The following is a 15456-nucleotide window of genomic DNA, read 5'->3' as shown; positions in this document are numbered from 1 at the left end:
TATGTATTTCATGTATTTATTTGACAGAGAGAGATCACAAGTAGGCAGAGAGGCAGGCAGAAAGAGAGAGGGAAGCAGGTAGCCTGACTCGGGACTCGATCCCAGGACCCTGAAATCATGACCTGAGCCGAAGGCAGAGGCTTAACCCACTGAGCCACCCAAGTGCCCCTTGATGATTGTATTTCATACTTAAAATATCTTTTAAAATATTTTCTGTACCTATATACACTAAAAAAGGAAGTTATTATTTTAAGAAACATAAATTTTTTAAAAAGGTTTTAACAATAAGATTAGCAATAAATATTAGTTAAGACCTGCCACTGTTTGGGATGCCAAGGTGGCTCAGTTGGTTAAGCATCTGCCTTGGATCAGGTCATAATCCCAGAGTTCCACAATAGAGCACCACAGCCAGGGCACGGCAGCTGGGCTCCTGCTCAGCGGGGAGTCTGCTTCTCCCTCTGCCTCTCGCCCTGCTGTCATACTCTTTCACTCTCTCTCTCTCAAATAAATAAATAAAAATACTTAAAAAAAAAAAAACAAAAACCTGCCACTATTTTTCTGTTTTTTGTTTGAAAGATTTTAGGAGGCTAATAGTGCTAAAAAGTATTCTTTTTAAAATGAGGACTGTGTTCCTCCTTCTCTCTGCCTGCCTCTGCCTGCTTGTGATCTCTGTCAAATAAATAAATAAATAATTTTTAAAAATGAGAACTGTGAAACTTTTTAAGTCAAGCACCTTCAAAATGACTAAAGGTATGACAATATGAGAACAGACCTTTTTAGTGTACTTCATAGGCTTTATCACTGTAAATAAACATTTTATGTAGGGGTGAGAAATTTGCCCATGGTGCATCTGCATTACTCAGATTAAAGATTTGAAGAATTTAAAAGAGCCACTACTGGGTAAGAGGAAGGAAAATAAAAGTAGCTTGATCTCTTGCTGAGGGTGTAAAGTAACTTTTTGGTTATTTATCTTAGAAACATGACACCCAACAACCAGCTATATAGAAAAAAGAATATACACAATAAAAAGTAAATTTAAGGGGCACCTGGTTGGCTCAGTGGGTTAAGCCTCTGCCTTCAGCTCAGGTCATGGTCCCAGGGTCCTGGGATTGAGCCCCGCATCAGGCTCTCTGCTCGGCGGGGAGCATGCTTCCTGCCTCTCTCTCTGCCTGCCTCTCTGCCTACTTGTGATCTCTGTCAAATAAATGAATAAAATCTTTAGAAAAAAAAAAAAGTAAATTTAAATTAAAGCTCTCCCCGGGCAAGCTACTGTTGGAGTCACTAGTTTCCTCAATGATTCTTCTTCATAACTTTTTGTGGCTTTGCCTTCCTAAAATCTTATTTGAGGGAAAAACAACAACAACTAAATTTTAACAAAGAATTTAAGCAAAAAATCAAATGAAAAGGGCAGAGTTAGAACACATAAAAGTGACAAGAAAGTATTAGAAAAATAAAAGCTAAAGATTAGGAATAAGTACATAAAATATTAGTGGACACACTATGGACAAAGATGAAAGCAAATAAAACAAATAAAAAATTAAAAGGAAATAAAATCAGCAACTTAAGACACCGAGAGCAGAAAAACAAAAGCTACCTTTTATTTTATTTTATTTTATTTTATAGATTTTATTTATTTGTCAGAGCAAGAAAGAGCACAAGCAGGGGGAGTGGCAGAGGGAGAGGGACAAGCAGACTTCCTGCTGAGCAAGGAGCCCAATGTGGGACTCAAACCCAGGACTTTGGGATCATGACCGGAGCCGAAGGCAGATACTTAACCAACTAAGCCACCCAAGCACCCCCAAAACTATTATATATTATAACATTATACTATATAATATTAATATTATTATATAATAATAATATTAGTAACAAGAAAATAATAATGCTAATTCAAGAGCTGAACACTTTCACTCAGATTCTTTAAAATAAGGGGCACCTGAGTGGCTCAGTGGGTTGAGCATCCAACTCTTGGTTTCAGTTCAGTGTGGAATTGAGCCCCTATCTTAAGCTCCACACTCAGCGAGGAGTCTTCTCGAGATTCTCTCCCTCTGCCCTTCTGCACCCCCTTTAAAAATAAATAAATCTTTTAAAAAGCGGGGTGCAAGGGGGAAATCCCTGGGTGTCTCAGTCAGTTTAGGGTCTGCCTTCAGCTCAGGCCATGATTCCAGGTTCCTGGGTTCAAGTCCCACATCAGGGTCTTTACTCAGCATGGAGCCTGCTTTTCCCTCTGCCTGCTGCTCCCCCTGCTGTGCGTGCTCTGATAAATAAATTAAAAAAAAAATTATTTAAACTAAGACTTCTTTGCCTTCTCAAGTGTTTCCTGAATACATAACACAGCTCCTAGCCACATACTAATTACTCCTACTCCTAATACCTTGGCTTTTATACGACACTTATGTGAGAAGGTGACACAATTCCTTTAAAAATGCTGTGCAGGGGTCCCTGGGTGGCTCAGTGGGTTAAGGCCTCGGCCTTCGGCTCGGGTCATGATCTCAGGGTCCTGGGATCGAGCCCCATGTCAGGCTCTCTGCTTGGCAAGGAGCCTGCTTCCCCCCACCTCTCTCTCTGCTTGCCTCTCTGCCTGCTTGTGATCTCTGCCTGTCAAATAAATAGTTAAAATCTTAAAAAAAAAAAAAATGCTGTGCAGTAAGCATGATGATTAGGTGTTCACACCATTGTGTGACATGTGCATCCCTCAATCCTTGTTACCACCTTGGCACACTACCCATCTGATGTGGAGAAAAAAACACTGAGCGGGGCCATAAGTCCCATTTGTCTCATTTGCCATTAGTACTCAGTAGGTAAAACCAAACCCTGACCCACCTACATCCCACACCCCCCAAAAAGTGATACAAATTTTTAGTGCAAAAACTTAATCAGTTCTGTGAAAACCCTTTTGTTTCTGTTTTGTTTTGGTCAACACTTCCCTAAAAGCATCAGGTATGCCTGCTAAGTAAGTAACCTAGTAAATGATTAGATATTATTTTTTTAATCTTGTTTCTAGTATTAGTGCTTCTTCCCCAAACTACTATATTTTTAACTTGGCAACAACTACTCCCATGAGGCATTCATAGGTGGATTAAGATAATCACTTTTCATATAAAATTGAAGGAAATGTCTGCCCTTTGAAATCCTAGCATTCCTAAACAAATTTTAAAGCTATCAGAAACCTTCAAGTCAACCACTCACCATCTCTAAATTTTACAGATGAAGAAACTAAAAAGAGAAGGGCTAAGTGACTTGCCCAAGATCATGAAGCCAAAAGAAATCATAATGCAAGTCTCTTAAGTCCTGGACTAATGTTCTAAGAACAAAATATAAAGTCAATGAAAGGAATGTTTAGAATTTAGCCCTTTAGATTTAAGATGTACTGATTGGGGGGTGCCTGGGTGGCTCAGTGGGTTAAGCCTCTGCCTTCAGCTCAGGTCATGATCTCAGGGTCCTGGGATTGAGCCCCACATCGGGCTCTCTGCTCAGCAGGGTGCCTGCTTCCCTCTCTCTCTCTCTGCCTGCCTCTCTGCCTACTTGTGATCTCTCTGTCAAATAAATACATAAAATCTTTTAAAAAAAAAAAAAAGATGCACTGATAGGTAAGAAAAAAGAAAAAAAAAAACCTGAAAACAGTATAATACTAGGTTTATGTTTGTTTGCTTGTTTGTTTTTTAAGAATTAACATACAGGTATATCCATACAGGCAGGGTACAGGGAGTAGGAAGTAGGAGATCTATCTAGAATAATAGTATCAAACTGCTAATAAATGGGCTATTTTGAACATAAAGTGTGGTCTAGTAACAGCAGAAACTAACTTTGAGTTTCTGTAGTTGTTGAATTTTATAGTCAACACATGTTGACATAATAACCTAATTTTTTCTTTAAAAAAGAAAAAAGAAAAAAAAATTAGGGCACCTGGCTGGCTCAGTTGGTAGAGTGTGCGACTCCTGATCTCAGAATTCTGAGTTGGGTTAGGCATGGAGCCTACCTAAAATTTTAAATAAATAAAAAATTTAGAAATACAAATACATAATTTACCCTGAAAAGAAAATGCATTTTGAAATGGTGTAAGTCTCAATCTCCCTCTCTCCTTGTCTCTCCTCCACCCCACTCCTACGTGTTAGTGTGTGTGGACACACATACACATGAACACAAGCACGCGCGCGCGCACACACACACACACACACCCCACTCACTCCAAAGATATTACTATGCAATTGGAGTTCACCTTCAAATTATCTTAACTTTTCTTCACATTAAATGTGGTCTTCCCTTAAGAACAGCACAGCATTGGGGCACCTGGGTGGCTCAGTGGGTTAAAGCCTCTACCTTCGGCTCAGGTCATGATCCCACTCTGCTGCTCAGCGGGGAGCCGGCTTCCTCCCCTCTCTCTGCCTGCCTCTCTGCCTACTTGTGATCTCTGTCAGATAAATAAATAAAATCTTAAAAAAAAAAAAAAAAAGAATAGCACAGCATTACTATGTTAGAATAATTCTGAAAAATTAAGGTAATTTAAGTAAAAGACTGAATTATAAAATTAATTTAAAGACATTTTTCTTTAGATACACAGTAGTAATAAAAAGTGAATTAATGTATTTGTAATGAGTAAGAGTATTTGTAATTTAAAAATTTTTTTTATATAAATGCATGCTGCTAAAGTCGTTTTGATCATGTTAAAAAACATCATTCTTGATAGGCTAATCATACTCTCCATGTCCCCACAACCCCTACATAGTTTAACTATTATTTTACTATGGTATTCCTCACAAGATGGTAAAGATAATGATGCTCATTCCTCCATGTAAATTATGAATTTCAGAATCTGTAAGTCCAAACAATGATATTTTATTAGAGTTCTCCACAGACTCTTATGCTGTTCCTCAAGGTTATTTATGGTGTCCCTCAAAGTTATTTATTTTTATTTCCTATAATTATGGAGTATTAAATTATGGAGTATTAAATATAAATTTATGGAGTCCAAAAAGTAAGGGATGTCTTAAATAAGTAAATTATATTTCTTTCACTCCTCTCCCCATTTCTTTTTCAACCTGTTGACATTGGTTCCCACCCTTGTAATTCCACTACAATTACAAAATATCATTTACCGACAAATTTAATGCTTAATTTGCCACACCTTTATTCAAAGACTCTTCTGACCTTCTAGTCCCCCTGACCAATCATTTTTGGTTCCTTCACTAGCTCCCTTCACTCTGTCTGGGACTAAAGTATCTCAGGATTTCATTCTATTGGAACCTCTTCTCTCTCCCTCACTTTCAACTACCACTTCCATGCAGTAGCTCCTTATTCATACTACCAGCCTAGAACTTTCTCCTACATTCAAAGCCACATATCTAATGACCTGTGAAGTTCAAAAACTTTTAGGATGCATCAGAACCATCTAGAAGGCTTGCTCAAAAAACAGATTTCTGAGACCCACCTGCAAAATTTTTGATTCAGTGGGTCTGAGCAGAAACCTAAGAATCTGCATTTCTAATTAGTTCCCCAGTGACACACACTTTGAGAACCACTGGCCTACATGATTCTCCCTCAGATAAATACAGATAACTTAATTTCAATGCAACCATGAAGCCCGGCTGCATGCTGGGCCTCCCAGCATGCAGCCGGGCTGCCTCCAAACCATTCTTTACACAGCATCCAGAGTGGTCATTCTAATCCTGATGATTTCATGATCCTTTGTTTAAAATATCCCAATGGTTTCCAAGGGATCTTGAGACAAAAATCAAAATCCTTAACATGATCTATCAAGCCTTACATGACCTAACCTTTGCCTATCGCACCACACTGTTATCATTCTTTTTTTTTTTTTTTCTTAACACTCCAGCCACAGTGGACTCTTTCAGTTCCTAGCAAAAGCCAAGTTCCTTGCTATTCCAGGATATTTAAACAAGATGTTCTGCCAGAAATACTCTTTTTTTTCCCCAGCTCAAGTCACCTTCCTTGGCTCCCCTCCCCCACTAGATCAGCAAATTCTTATATTGCCCTGTATTTCTTGCTTTTAGCACTCTCCAGATGGTAATTACACAGTGAATTGTGCAATTAGTAGTTTGCTATCTATTCCACACCTTCCCACAAATATAAGGTAAAAGAGGTCACATGTTTATCTTCCCACTGAATTTTTAGACCCCTGCATAGTGACCTGTTGAATTAGTGGTCTTATAACATTATTTTGAAACCTGAAAAGAAAAGGTATTATTAAAAAGGGATTAGAGGGGTGCCTGGGTGGCTCTGTGGGTTAAAACCTCTGCCTTCGGCTCAGATCATGATCCCAGAGTCCTGGGATTGAGCCCCACATCAGGTTATCTGCTCAGCAGGGAACCTGCTTCCTCCTCTCTCTCTGCCTGCCTCTCTGCCTACTTGTGATCTTTGTCTGTCAAATAAATAAATAAAATCTTTTTTTTTTTTTAAAAGGGGGATTAGAAGCATTTTTTTATTATACTCTAATCCCACAAATAAGGAGGCTTCATTAAACTCCACTATCTGGAAGTTTAAAATCTAGAAAAATAACACCTTCAAAAGGTAAAATGAAATCTTCCTATCACAAGTTTTTACGCAGCCAGATATACAGATTACTGTTTAGTAACTGCACTAAAAAAGTACTAATATCTAAAAGCTATTCACTAATATATAAGTGTACAAGGCAGTCAAAGATAATTTTTGCACAAAAATAAACTTACATATAAGCTTGCATCACAGTACACTCAGGCTTAGCGAGAGAAGTAGTTTTAGTTCTTGCCAGGAAGTGGGATGGGGTAGTTGTCTAGAATTAAATCCTTATGTGGATAACCACAAATTACATAATATTAATATAACCAGAATTAAATTATTGTGCAAATAAATGTTCTATAGATTCTGATCTTCTTTAAAATGGAAAGAGTATCTGCTATCTGTAATTAATTCATCAACCCTTCTTCTCTAAAGTGCATGCTAAGTCAGCATAGCTCTAACCTAAGCGGCAAACAGAACAGGTCTAACTACCTTAAGATATAACTTTAATATACTAGAATTTATAGCCAAATAAAGATAATATACTAGAATTTATAGCCAAATAAAGGTTAAACTCTATTCAGAGTAGTCATTTTTAGAGGCTATTTCAAGTTGTCATCACACAAAACAATTTGGGACTGCTCTTTTCTAATCACTTCCTTAACTACCTTACAAGAGACATTAGGATAATAGGTTTTGTCCCTTTGGTCTGATTATTTTTAACTAAAAATGACATTCCTCATTTTGAACTCTAATTTTATGTTTGAGACTTGGTTCTGACTGACTTCCCACTTTTCAACAGATCAAATCCATTCTCAAAAGATGTCAACTGCCCCCACAGAGTGTAGGTTAAAAGAATAAGGGAGCACTGGGGTGGCTAAGTCAGTTAAAGATCTGACTCTGATTTTCACTAAGGTCATGATCTCAGGGTGGTGAGATCAAGCCCTACATTGGGCTCCACACTGGGAATGGAGCTGCTTGAGATTCTCTCTCCCTCTCCCCGTCTCTCAAAAACAAAACAAACAAACAAACAAAAAAACAAACAAAAAAAACCTGATGCTGAGCAACCTAAGAAATACAGAAAGAATAGCTCCAAAAGTGTTTCTGAACAACAGTGACACTACTGAAATAAATTCAAGATAATTCTGAACAGACACACCAATCACCTCTTAGATAAATATGTTCTATTATATTTATTTAAAAACCAGTCCCATTTCCACTTTAGGCACAATTCATGGATAGACCTGATCCATGACTTCTAGATTTCCTGAATAACAGATGCATTAAAGCATACGCACATTTACTATAAACTAAAAGATTAAGAAATGAAACAAGTTTTAGAAATAAAACCTGGTGGTCTACTCTAATATGGTTTGCAGAGATAATATGGTATACTAAATAGAATATGAATATAGAATGAGATAGGCCAAGGCTCAACTTCTTACTTGGCCCCTCTGTAGCTATATGAACACGGAGTCTGTAAAACATGAATAATAGCATCGGTAAAATGGGAGTAATACCATTATTTCAGAGCTATTATAAGGATATGGTCTAACTGGAATTCTAGCCCCTGGCATCTTCAAGGAATCCTCAAGAGAACCGAAGAGGCTATCTGTTCCAAGTTCTCCATTTTACTAAGACCCACGAGACTAAGTGGTTTGCCAAGGTCACAGAGTTACTTAGTAGGAAAGACAATACTTTTGGCAGGTTTCTTATTCTCCCAGTGCATCTGTTTACTAAATCAGTTGGTGTTTATAATGTTATGTTGCCCAAGCCTTTGACAGAGGGTTTCAAATAGTTTCTGAGACAGTAACAAATCAAGACCACATAAGGGCAGTACTTACAAATATGATACTGGCAATCACGTATTAATAATTTAGTTCTATATATTAAATGTCTCTCATGGGTTTTAAGTCTTTTTTCTTAAAGCTAGGTATTTTAAATTACAGCTAAAACTACACGATTATGCATAAATTTTCAGTTTCTTGAAAGATTCTTTTTTAAGGAAAGTATGAACCTTGTCTTAAATCAAGATACTGGGAAAAAATAAATGTGCTTCTCATTTTTTAATGTGGCAACCCGTACGGTAAGCCAAAGAGTTACCTAATTTCCTAAAAGCAAAGCCCATACTTCAGCTAAGAGTTCTTTATCAAGGATCAAAGCTCAAAATGCAAGATCTAAAATTAATTCGAGACAATCTCAAAAAATTTTATTATTGATTTTCTTATTCATTCCCAAAAACAGTTTCTTCATATTTTGATAGAGACTAAGAATGGCTTTCTATCTTGGACATAAAAGAAAAATGAGTATTTGAGTGCCTAACTCTTGCATCTAGGCCTAGATGCTTCTGGGTTTTGAATTCTAGGTATAAATTACTGCAACCAAAGTACTCATCATCTTTAATTTATCATGTGAGTAACCAAGACACATAATTACAGTTCTGCATGCCAAGTCAAAAAGGATCTATGAGAACCAACACAATTTTAATACTTTAAAAAAATGACTACCAAATATGCAAAACTATAGAGATAAGTCTCATACTGAAATTCTATTCCAAAAAAAAAAACTGATCAATACAATGAAAAAATTCTTGAGAATTCTAAAAAAACATATTTTCTGAATTTAATTAAAATCATAATCTGCCTCATAGCCACAAAATGTATCACTGATTAAGTTTACAGTTTGAAGTGGCTAATTACTACTACCTTGAATTAAGATAACAGAGAAATGAAATCCTACTCGTTAAAAAACTAAATATGTTAAGTAATCAACCTTTTAAATGAATCTATTTTTCCTGAGGATTTTTCTCTCAATAGTGACAGAATATTATTTTCTTTTAATTCCTACATCATAATGATAAATTCTTGGGAAAATGAAGATATAAAAACCATAATTTCCCAAACAACCAAACCTTTGAAAGTAGTACAATATTATCTATATAATGCTAAAGATTATAGTTTAAAATTTCAGGAACAGTAAGAAAAAGTACCTAAACTATAAACATAATCAAACAATAAAGGATACTGTAATGAGCCAATCAAGAAGGAAATTAATCATGACAACAGATATCTGAAAGGAAAAAATGTTAAGGATTTGTAAAAAAGGTAAAGAAAGAGACCTAAGGTAAAACAACTACTACCTAATCTAATCTCTGAATTCTAAAAATAAAGACTTTCATGGAATATAAAAGAAGTTCACAAAATAATCAGTAAATAGATAACCACTGCATTAGGGAATGCTTACAACACTGACTTCCTCTATATTAGGAATATATATATATATGTAGAAAGAAACTGCACAAGAGCCAATTTATTTTCTAAACTACTTTAAATTTCAATAAGTATTTACTATGAAGGTCCTATAAGATCTTATGTAATCAGGCCAAATCTGGGGGTTTAACAAGCCGTCTGAATCACAACCCTTCTGACAAGATTTCAACAGCAAAGTCGTCAGCATTTCTTAAGTCTGGATTGTAAAAACTTCTGATTGCAGGAGAATTATAACTCTAATCATAGAAACACATTCCAGCATAGAAATCAGGACTATAGAAGAAAGAATTACGAAGTCTCATGAGAGAAGACTTAAAAAGATTAATGGGGAAATGGAGCAATACCACAGAAAAGAAGGGAAAGAAACAGATGAATTTAAATTTATTTGCCCAGGATAACTTACAATCAATGTGGTACCTAAAGATTCAGGAAAAGGAGAGTGGGAAATAAAAAAGAGAACAGGTTGAAGAAATTTTGTAAGAATGTTGGGAAATTTTTATGAATATAAAATGAAAGGAGGAGATGAAAACTAAGGCCTTTGATGAACTAGCTAGGCAATTTAAATTCAACACTTACAGTACCAGAGATTATAAGGTAGAATAGAAAAAAAATGGAGAAAAGTATCAATAACTACTGAACCAAAGTAGCTGTAACAATTAAAGCAGACAAGTAAATAAAAAAAGAATGATACCTCACCAGCCTGGATACATTTAAGAAACAGAAAATAAGTAAAGATACCCCAATAATCAAAATATCACAAGAGCCATGTGATAAAGCTAACAGGCCATTCTCTGGAGCAAAGGCACTATTTTATGCACAATTCTAAATGGTCTTACTCAGTTTCCAAGTAGCAAAGTAGAAAATGGCAAGAAAATCATAATGATATGTGCAAATTGGAGTAGATGACAAGAGAAAAGGAATCAGAAAAACTTAAGAGGCAAGCAACAATTCAAAAATAGTACAAGTATTAGGACAAACTGGTATAGAGATATAAACACCTATATAAATCAATAATTAAGGAACAATACTGTATTTTAACAATATCATGATAATTCCCATGAATATGCCTGCCTTTAAAAAATTAGTTCAAAAAAATAAATTGAAGAAATAAATAATTCAATAGTTCTATATACCTTATGTTTAAGAAGCTAGAAAAGGACTGTAATAAAAAAATGGCAGAATATATATAAAATTTCCCTCCAGTTACCGCAGTTATCCCACTGAAATAAAAACAATTCATACAGAAAAAAAAAAAAAAAGTAAGAGCAAATAAATTTAAAATTGGAGATGGGGTAGCATGTGTGTATATGTATGTATATGTGTGTATAGAGATGGATAGATAAATAGATATAACAAGCAAACTACACCCTTGTTATACCTTGTAAGTAATGCAAAAAGGTGGGAACCCATATGTCTGACAGGACTCCAGAGAGGTGTGATTGCAAACTACATGATACAGCAAAGGGTGAAAAGAGTACGGCCAAAACCAGAATTAAACATTACTTGACTGTATAAGAAACAACTAACTACATTTCTCATCCCCCATCTCCAAGCAACACCTAAGCAACTGACATTTACCCCCAGGTAAAAAGATACTCTGCTTTTCTCTAAGATAAATGAATTACTATAAGACTAAAGTGGTGATGCTGGCAAAGTAATAAACCTTTTTCATCTGGCATTTAGAGGGCCCACAGGCTAGAAGCTAGCTCTTCTCCCTTCTACCCTAAAACAATGTTTGCCAAGAGACAGGCCCCACCCTGTCACTGTCCAGCCCCTTAAGTGCTGTGGCCACAATTCCCATCCAAATGCAAAACTAGTAGGGATAATAGTCCAAGGAACAGAGTGGGAGAAGGGCGACCCAGACCAGAAACACAGTCCTGCTTTCTGAAACATGAATGGACAACCAGGAAACACTAGTCATATAAGGAAAACTGAGCATGAAAAATAAGAATTACAAAAACACTGAAAGTGACCAGAGTGGAAAAATAGATAGTTGAGGGAACACAGGATATCTTTTTTTTTTTTTTTTAAGATTTTATTTATTTATTTGTCAGAGAGAGAGAAGGCGTGCACACAACCATGGCAGCAGCAGGTAGAGGGAGAAGCAACCCCCCCCCCCCCCGCCAACTGCCCCGCACTGAGCAAGAAGCCTGATGTGATCCCAGGACCCTAGGATCATGACTTGAGCAGAAGGCAGCAGATGCTTAACTGACTGAGCCACCCAGGCATCCCCATAAGATACCTTTAAAAAATCTATTTTACATATTCTAAGACTAAAGGTAGTATTACAACTGAAACAGAAGAGAATGATGGGAAGAAAAGAAAAAGAGAACAAGAAAATTCATAGATTACCTGTCCCCAAAAAATCAGCCAAAAAAATTAGGGGGGAAAAAATTCCCCTGCACATAGAGCAAAGAGATTCGCAAGCTATGAAAGTAAAAATGAGACAAAAAGGATCAATCCACGAGACAGTACCTGCTTACTACTGGGGAAATAGATAAAATGAAGGGAGAAAGACATCAAAGACATAATAGATAAGAAGTTCCTAGAGTTGGAAGAATCTTATTTAGACAATAAGGACAACTGAGTGCCTAGAAGAAACAACCAAAATAAAATTAAAAACCTTTATTCAGACAGAATAAAGAACAGATCACCTTATTAAAAAAACAAAACCCCACAAACCCACAGTGAATTAGATGACATATGGCTTCATGGATGCTAGAAGACGATCAAGCAATGCTTTCAGAGTTCTAAAGGAAAATTACTTGCAACCTACAGTACAGTGCCCAACCAAGCTATCAGTCAAATATTAGACTAGGATGAAGACAACTTGTACACAGAGTAATTCAGAAAGTTTGCCTCTCACATTTTTTTCAGGATAATTCAGAAGGTTTGCCTCTCAAACACACTTTCTCAGGAAGATACTTGCGGACTCCAAAAAAAAAAGATCAAATAAATTTAGGAGGAAAAAAAAAGATCTAAAATAAAATGGATTCAATTCAAAAGGAGATTCCCAGAAAAGACTTAAAAGGCAGCTAGTCCAAACTGAGGCAGAACTAGAAGCAACTCCAGAAAAATACGGAACACACTATAAAATGCAAAATGCTGAAGAGTTGAGGGGGAAAGGAAACTATAATAAAGGCAAACAAGAAAAAGGCTGGGTAGAAACACCAAGAAAGCAGGAAGTCATGTCCATTTCTTTTTTTAATTTAATGGCTAGATTTTGAGCAGTTAATAAAATAAGTAAAATAAAATCCACTAGACCTTGATTTTATTATGGACATGTTTCTTCAGGTGGCCTAAGGGTAGAAATCATAATCTGGGCATACTACCAAGCATTAACTAATTTTTACAAGTCACAATATTTAAACTATTTATCGGTTTCCATAATTTAAAGAGAACCTGTGGAAATGACAGCTGGGGTTACAGATGGGGGGAGGGGAAAGGGTGTAATGTGTTTAAGTAATAAGAAGTTTGGAAAGAAAGAAAAAATGGAAAATTCAGATAATGTCTAAATCGATAAATTAATACGTGTAGATTAACATTCAATAGAAAGCAGTGTGTTTTATAAAAACAACAAAGCTTCCTTTGTTGCATATTCACAAACATCCCCCATGAACTCCATCTTTTAGAATAAAGGTAAAGTGTCTTTCAGCTTAAAATAATTTTTCAGGTTGACTCAATTTTTAAGGCAATAGTTCTCTACCAGGGGCGATTCTGCCCCCAGAGGACATTTAACAATGTCTGGAGACATTTTTGGTTGTATAATTAAGGGGAGATGCTACTGGCATCTAATGGATAGAGAAACAGGATGCTGCTATACATATCACAACGCAAAAGACAGCCACTCATAGCAAAGAATTATCTGACCCCAAATCTCAACAGTGCCAAGTTGGAGAAACCCTGCTTTAAAGGAACTTTTCAGACTTCTATAGAAAAATGTTTATAGTTTCTCACAGCTCCTCATTCTTATAATGGTATTTGGGCATAGTAGGAAAGTTTTCATGGGTGCAGTAAGTATTTATGATTGATCTGAATGTAGATCCATGGGCTCTACATTCTGTGTCCTCACGGGCTTCAGAGGTTTAGGAGAGTCATAATGGCACATGTTGATGAATATTCTGGAACAACATCCAATGGATGTTGGGAGCTCAACTACCCATTCCATGCAGCCCATGCTTACAGTAATTCTACACAACTGAAATTTCTCATTAAAATTACAACCTGTGCACAACTTTTTCTACATGGTAATTTAAAGACTCTAGATCCTTCCACCCTCTAAGTGCTCCATATTTCTTGGACTAGAAAAAAGAAGTTAGAGAAAGAACACCTGCTTTTCTGTCACCTCTACCCAGAAGCGAAAACACATCATTTCCATTCACATTCCACTAGTAAAAATCAGTCACAAACATGGCTCTACCTAGATGCAGAGAGGGATGACAAGGAAAGAGGACAAAATGACAGAAATGCATGCCTGGCTGAGTAACCACTTCCCAGTGTTCACTGTACTGGAACAAGAGAAAACACAAATTTTGGTGGGCATTGCATCAAACTGGCAGTGGCCCTCCCCCTACCCTCAATCATTACTGCATGGTCTCTCCCTTCACAGTAGTAATCTAATAACAAGCTGGTTGGCTCCCACTGTTAACTTCTATTTCTTTCACTAGGATTTTCTGAAAACTTCTAGATCTCTTTCATACCATCTAAGAACCACTGAAAACTCATAGGGTGCAACTCTGGGCCTTACACTGCCTCAATACACCATCTTCTTCCACTATCAGCACAGTAGGTCAGTGCCAGATCAGGTACTGGGCAATAAGGTAGTAAGTGGCTGTAAAGGCTGTGAACTTAAGCAGTCTGGCTCTAAAGCTTGTGTTATTTTGTCTCTTTAGATTTCTTAAAATAATAGGTAGTAAGAGAGTCCTTCCAGGATCATTCATAAAGCATTCACATCTTGCAAAGCAGTCTAAGAACTATTACAAATTTCCCACTATGATGCACAGCACTATTTTTCTTTACTTCTGGATTGCTGACTTTAAATATTATAGTCCAAACAATAGGCAAAATTAAACAGTAAGCAAAGCTAGTCTTCAGAATTCCCTAATCCCATTCTGTACTGTAAAAGTGTACCCATGCCCTCATGTCCAAGGCATTCCACCTCCTTACTCCTACTCAGTAATAATGTTACTTAGAGTAGACACATTTCTACCCAGATCTACCATACTCCCACCCCATCAAAACTTATATACCAGACTGCATAATTTCCATAGGAGCCAGAGTCAAGAATTCTTTGTAAGAAACTATGTAATCTGATAAACTAATCCTGCTAATATGTGGCATCTGACAGCCAAAAAACAAGTTACTTTAATGGAAATTTCATTTGGAAATTTCAATAGATTTCAATTACACAGATCTGTCACCCTCAAATATCTCTACATAAAACCTATCCATACCATGTCTATGCATCAGTCTTACTCTTAGAAAGTATGAATTTTAAAAGTTTTTAAGATTTTATTTATTTACTTGACAGAGATCACAAGCAGAGAGGCAGGCAGAGAGGGGAAGGGAAGCAGGCTCCCCGCTGAGCAGAGAGCCTGATCCAGGGCTTGATCCCAGGACCCTAGGACCGTGACCTGAACCGAAGGCAGAGGCTTTAACCCACTGAGCCAGTGAGGCGCCCTGAAAGTATGAA

The 15456-nt window shown here is 36.6% G+C and overlaps 1 protein-coding gene and 1 non-coding gene across 8 annotated transcripts in view; one reads left to right on the top strand and one right to left on the bottom strand.

Moving 5' to 3' along the window:
- Positions 1-15456, bottom strand: part of OSBPL8 (oxysterol binding protein like 8) — a 154415-nt gene that overhangs the window by 133169 nt on the left and 5790 nt on the right. The gene's annotated exons all lie outside the window — the stretch shown is intronic.
- LOC132021048 (small nucleolar RNA U13) lies at positions 2637-2735 on the top strand. The gene has a single exon (XR_009405226.1). It is a non-coding gene; the product is annotated as a small nucleolar RNA U13 (small nucleolar RNA).

The sequence above is a fragment of the Mustela nigripes genome, chromosome 6 (assembly GCF_022355385.1).
Source record: "Mustela nigripes isolate SB6536 chromosome 6, MUSNIG.SB6536, whole genome shotgun sequence".
NCBI classification, from domain to species: domain Eukaryota; kingdom Metazoa; phylum Chordata; class Mammalia; order Carnivora; family Mustelidae; genus Mustela; species Mustela nigripes.
Note: the sequence above shows the minus strand (reverse complement) of the source record. Positions and strands in the feature narration are given on the sequence as shown.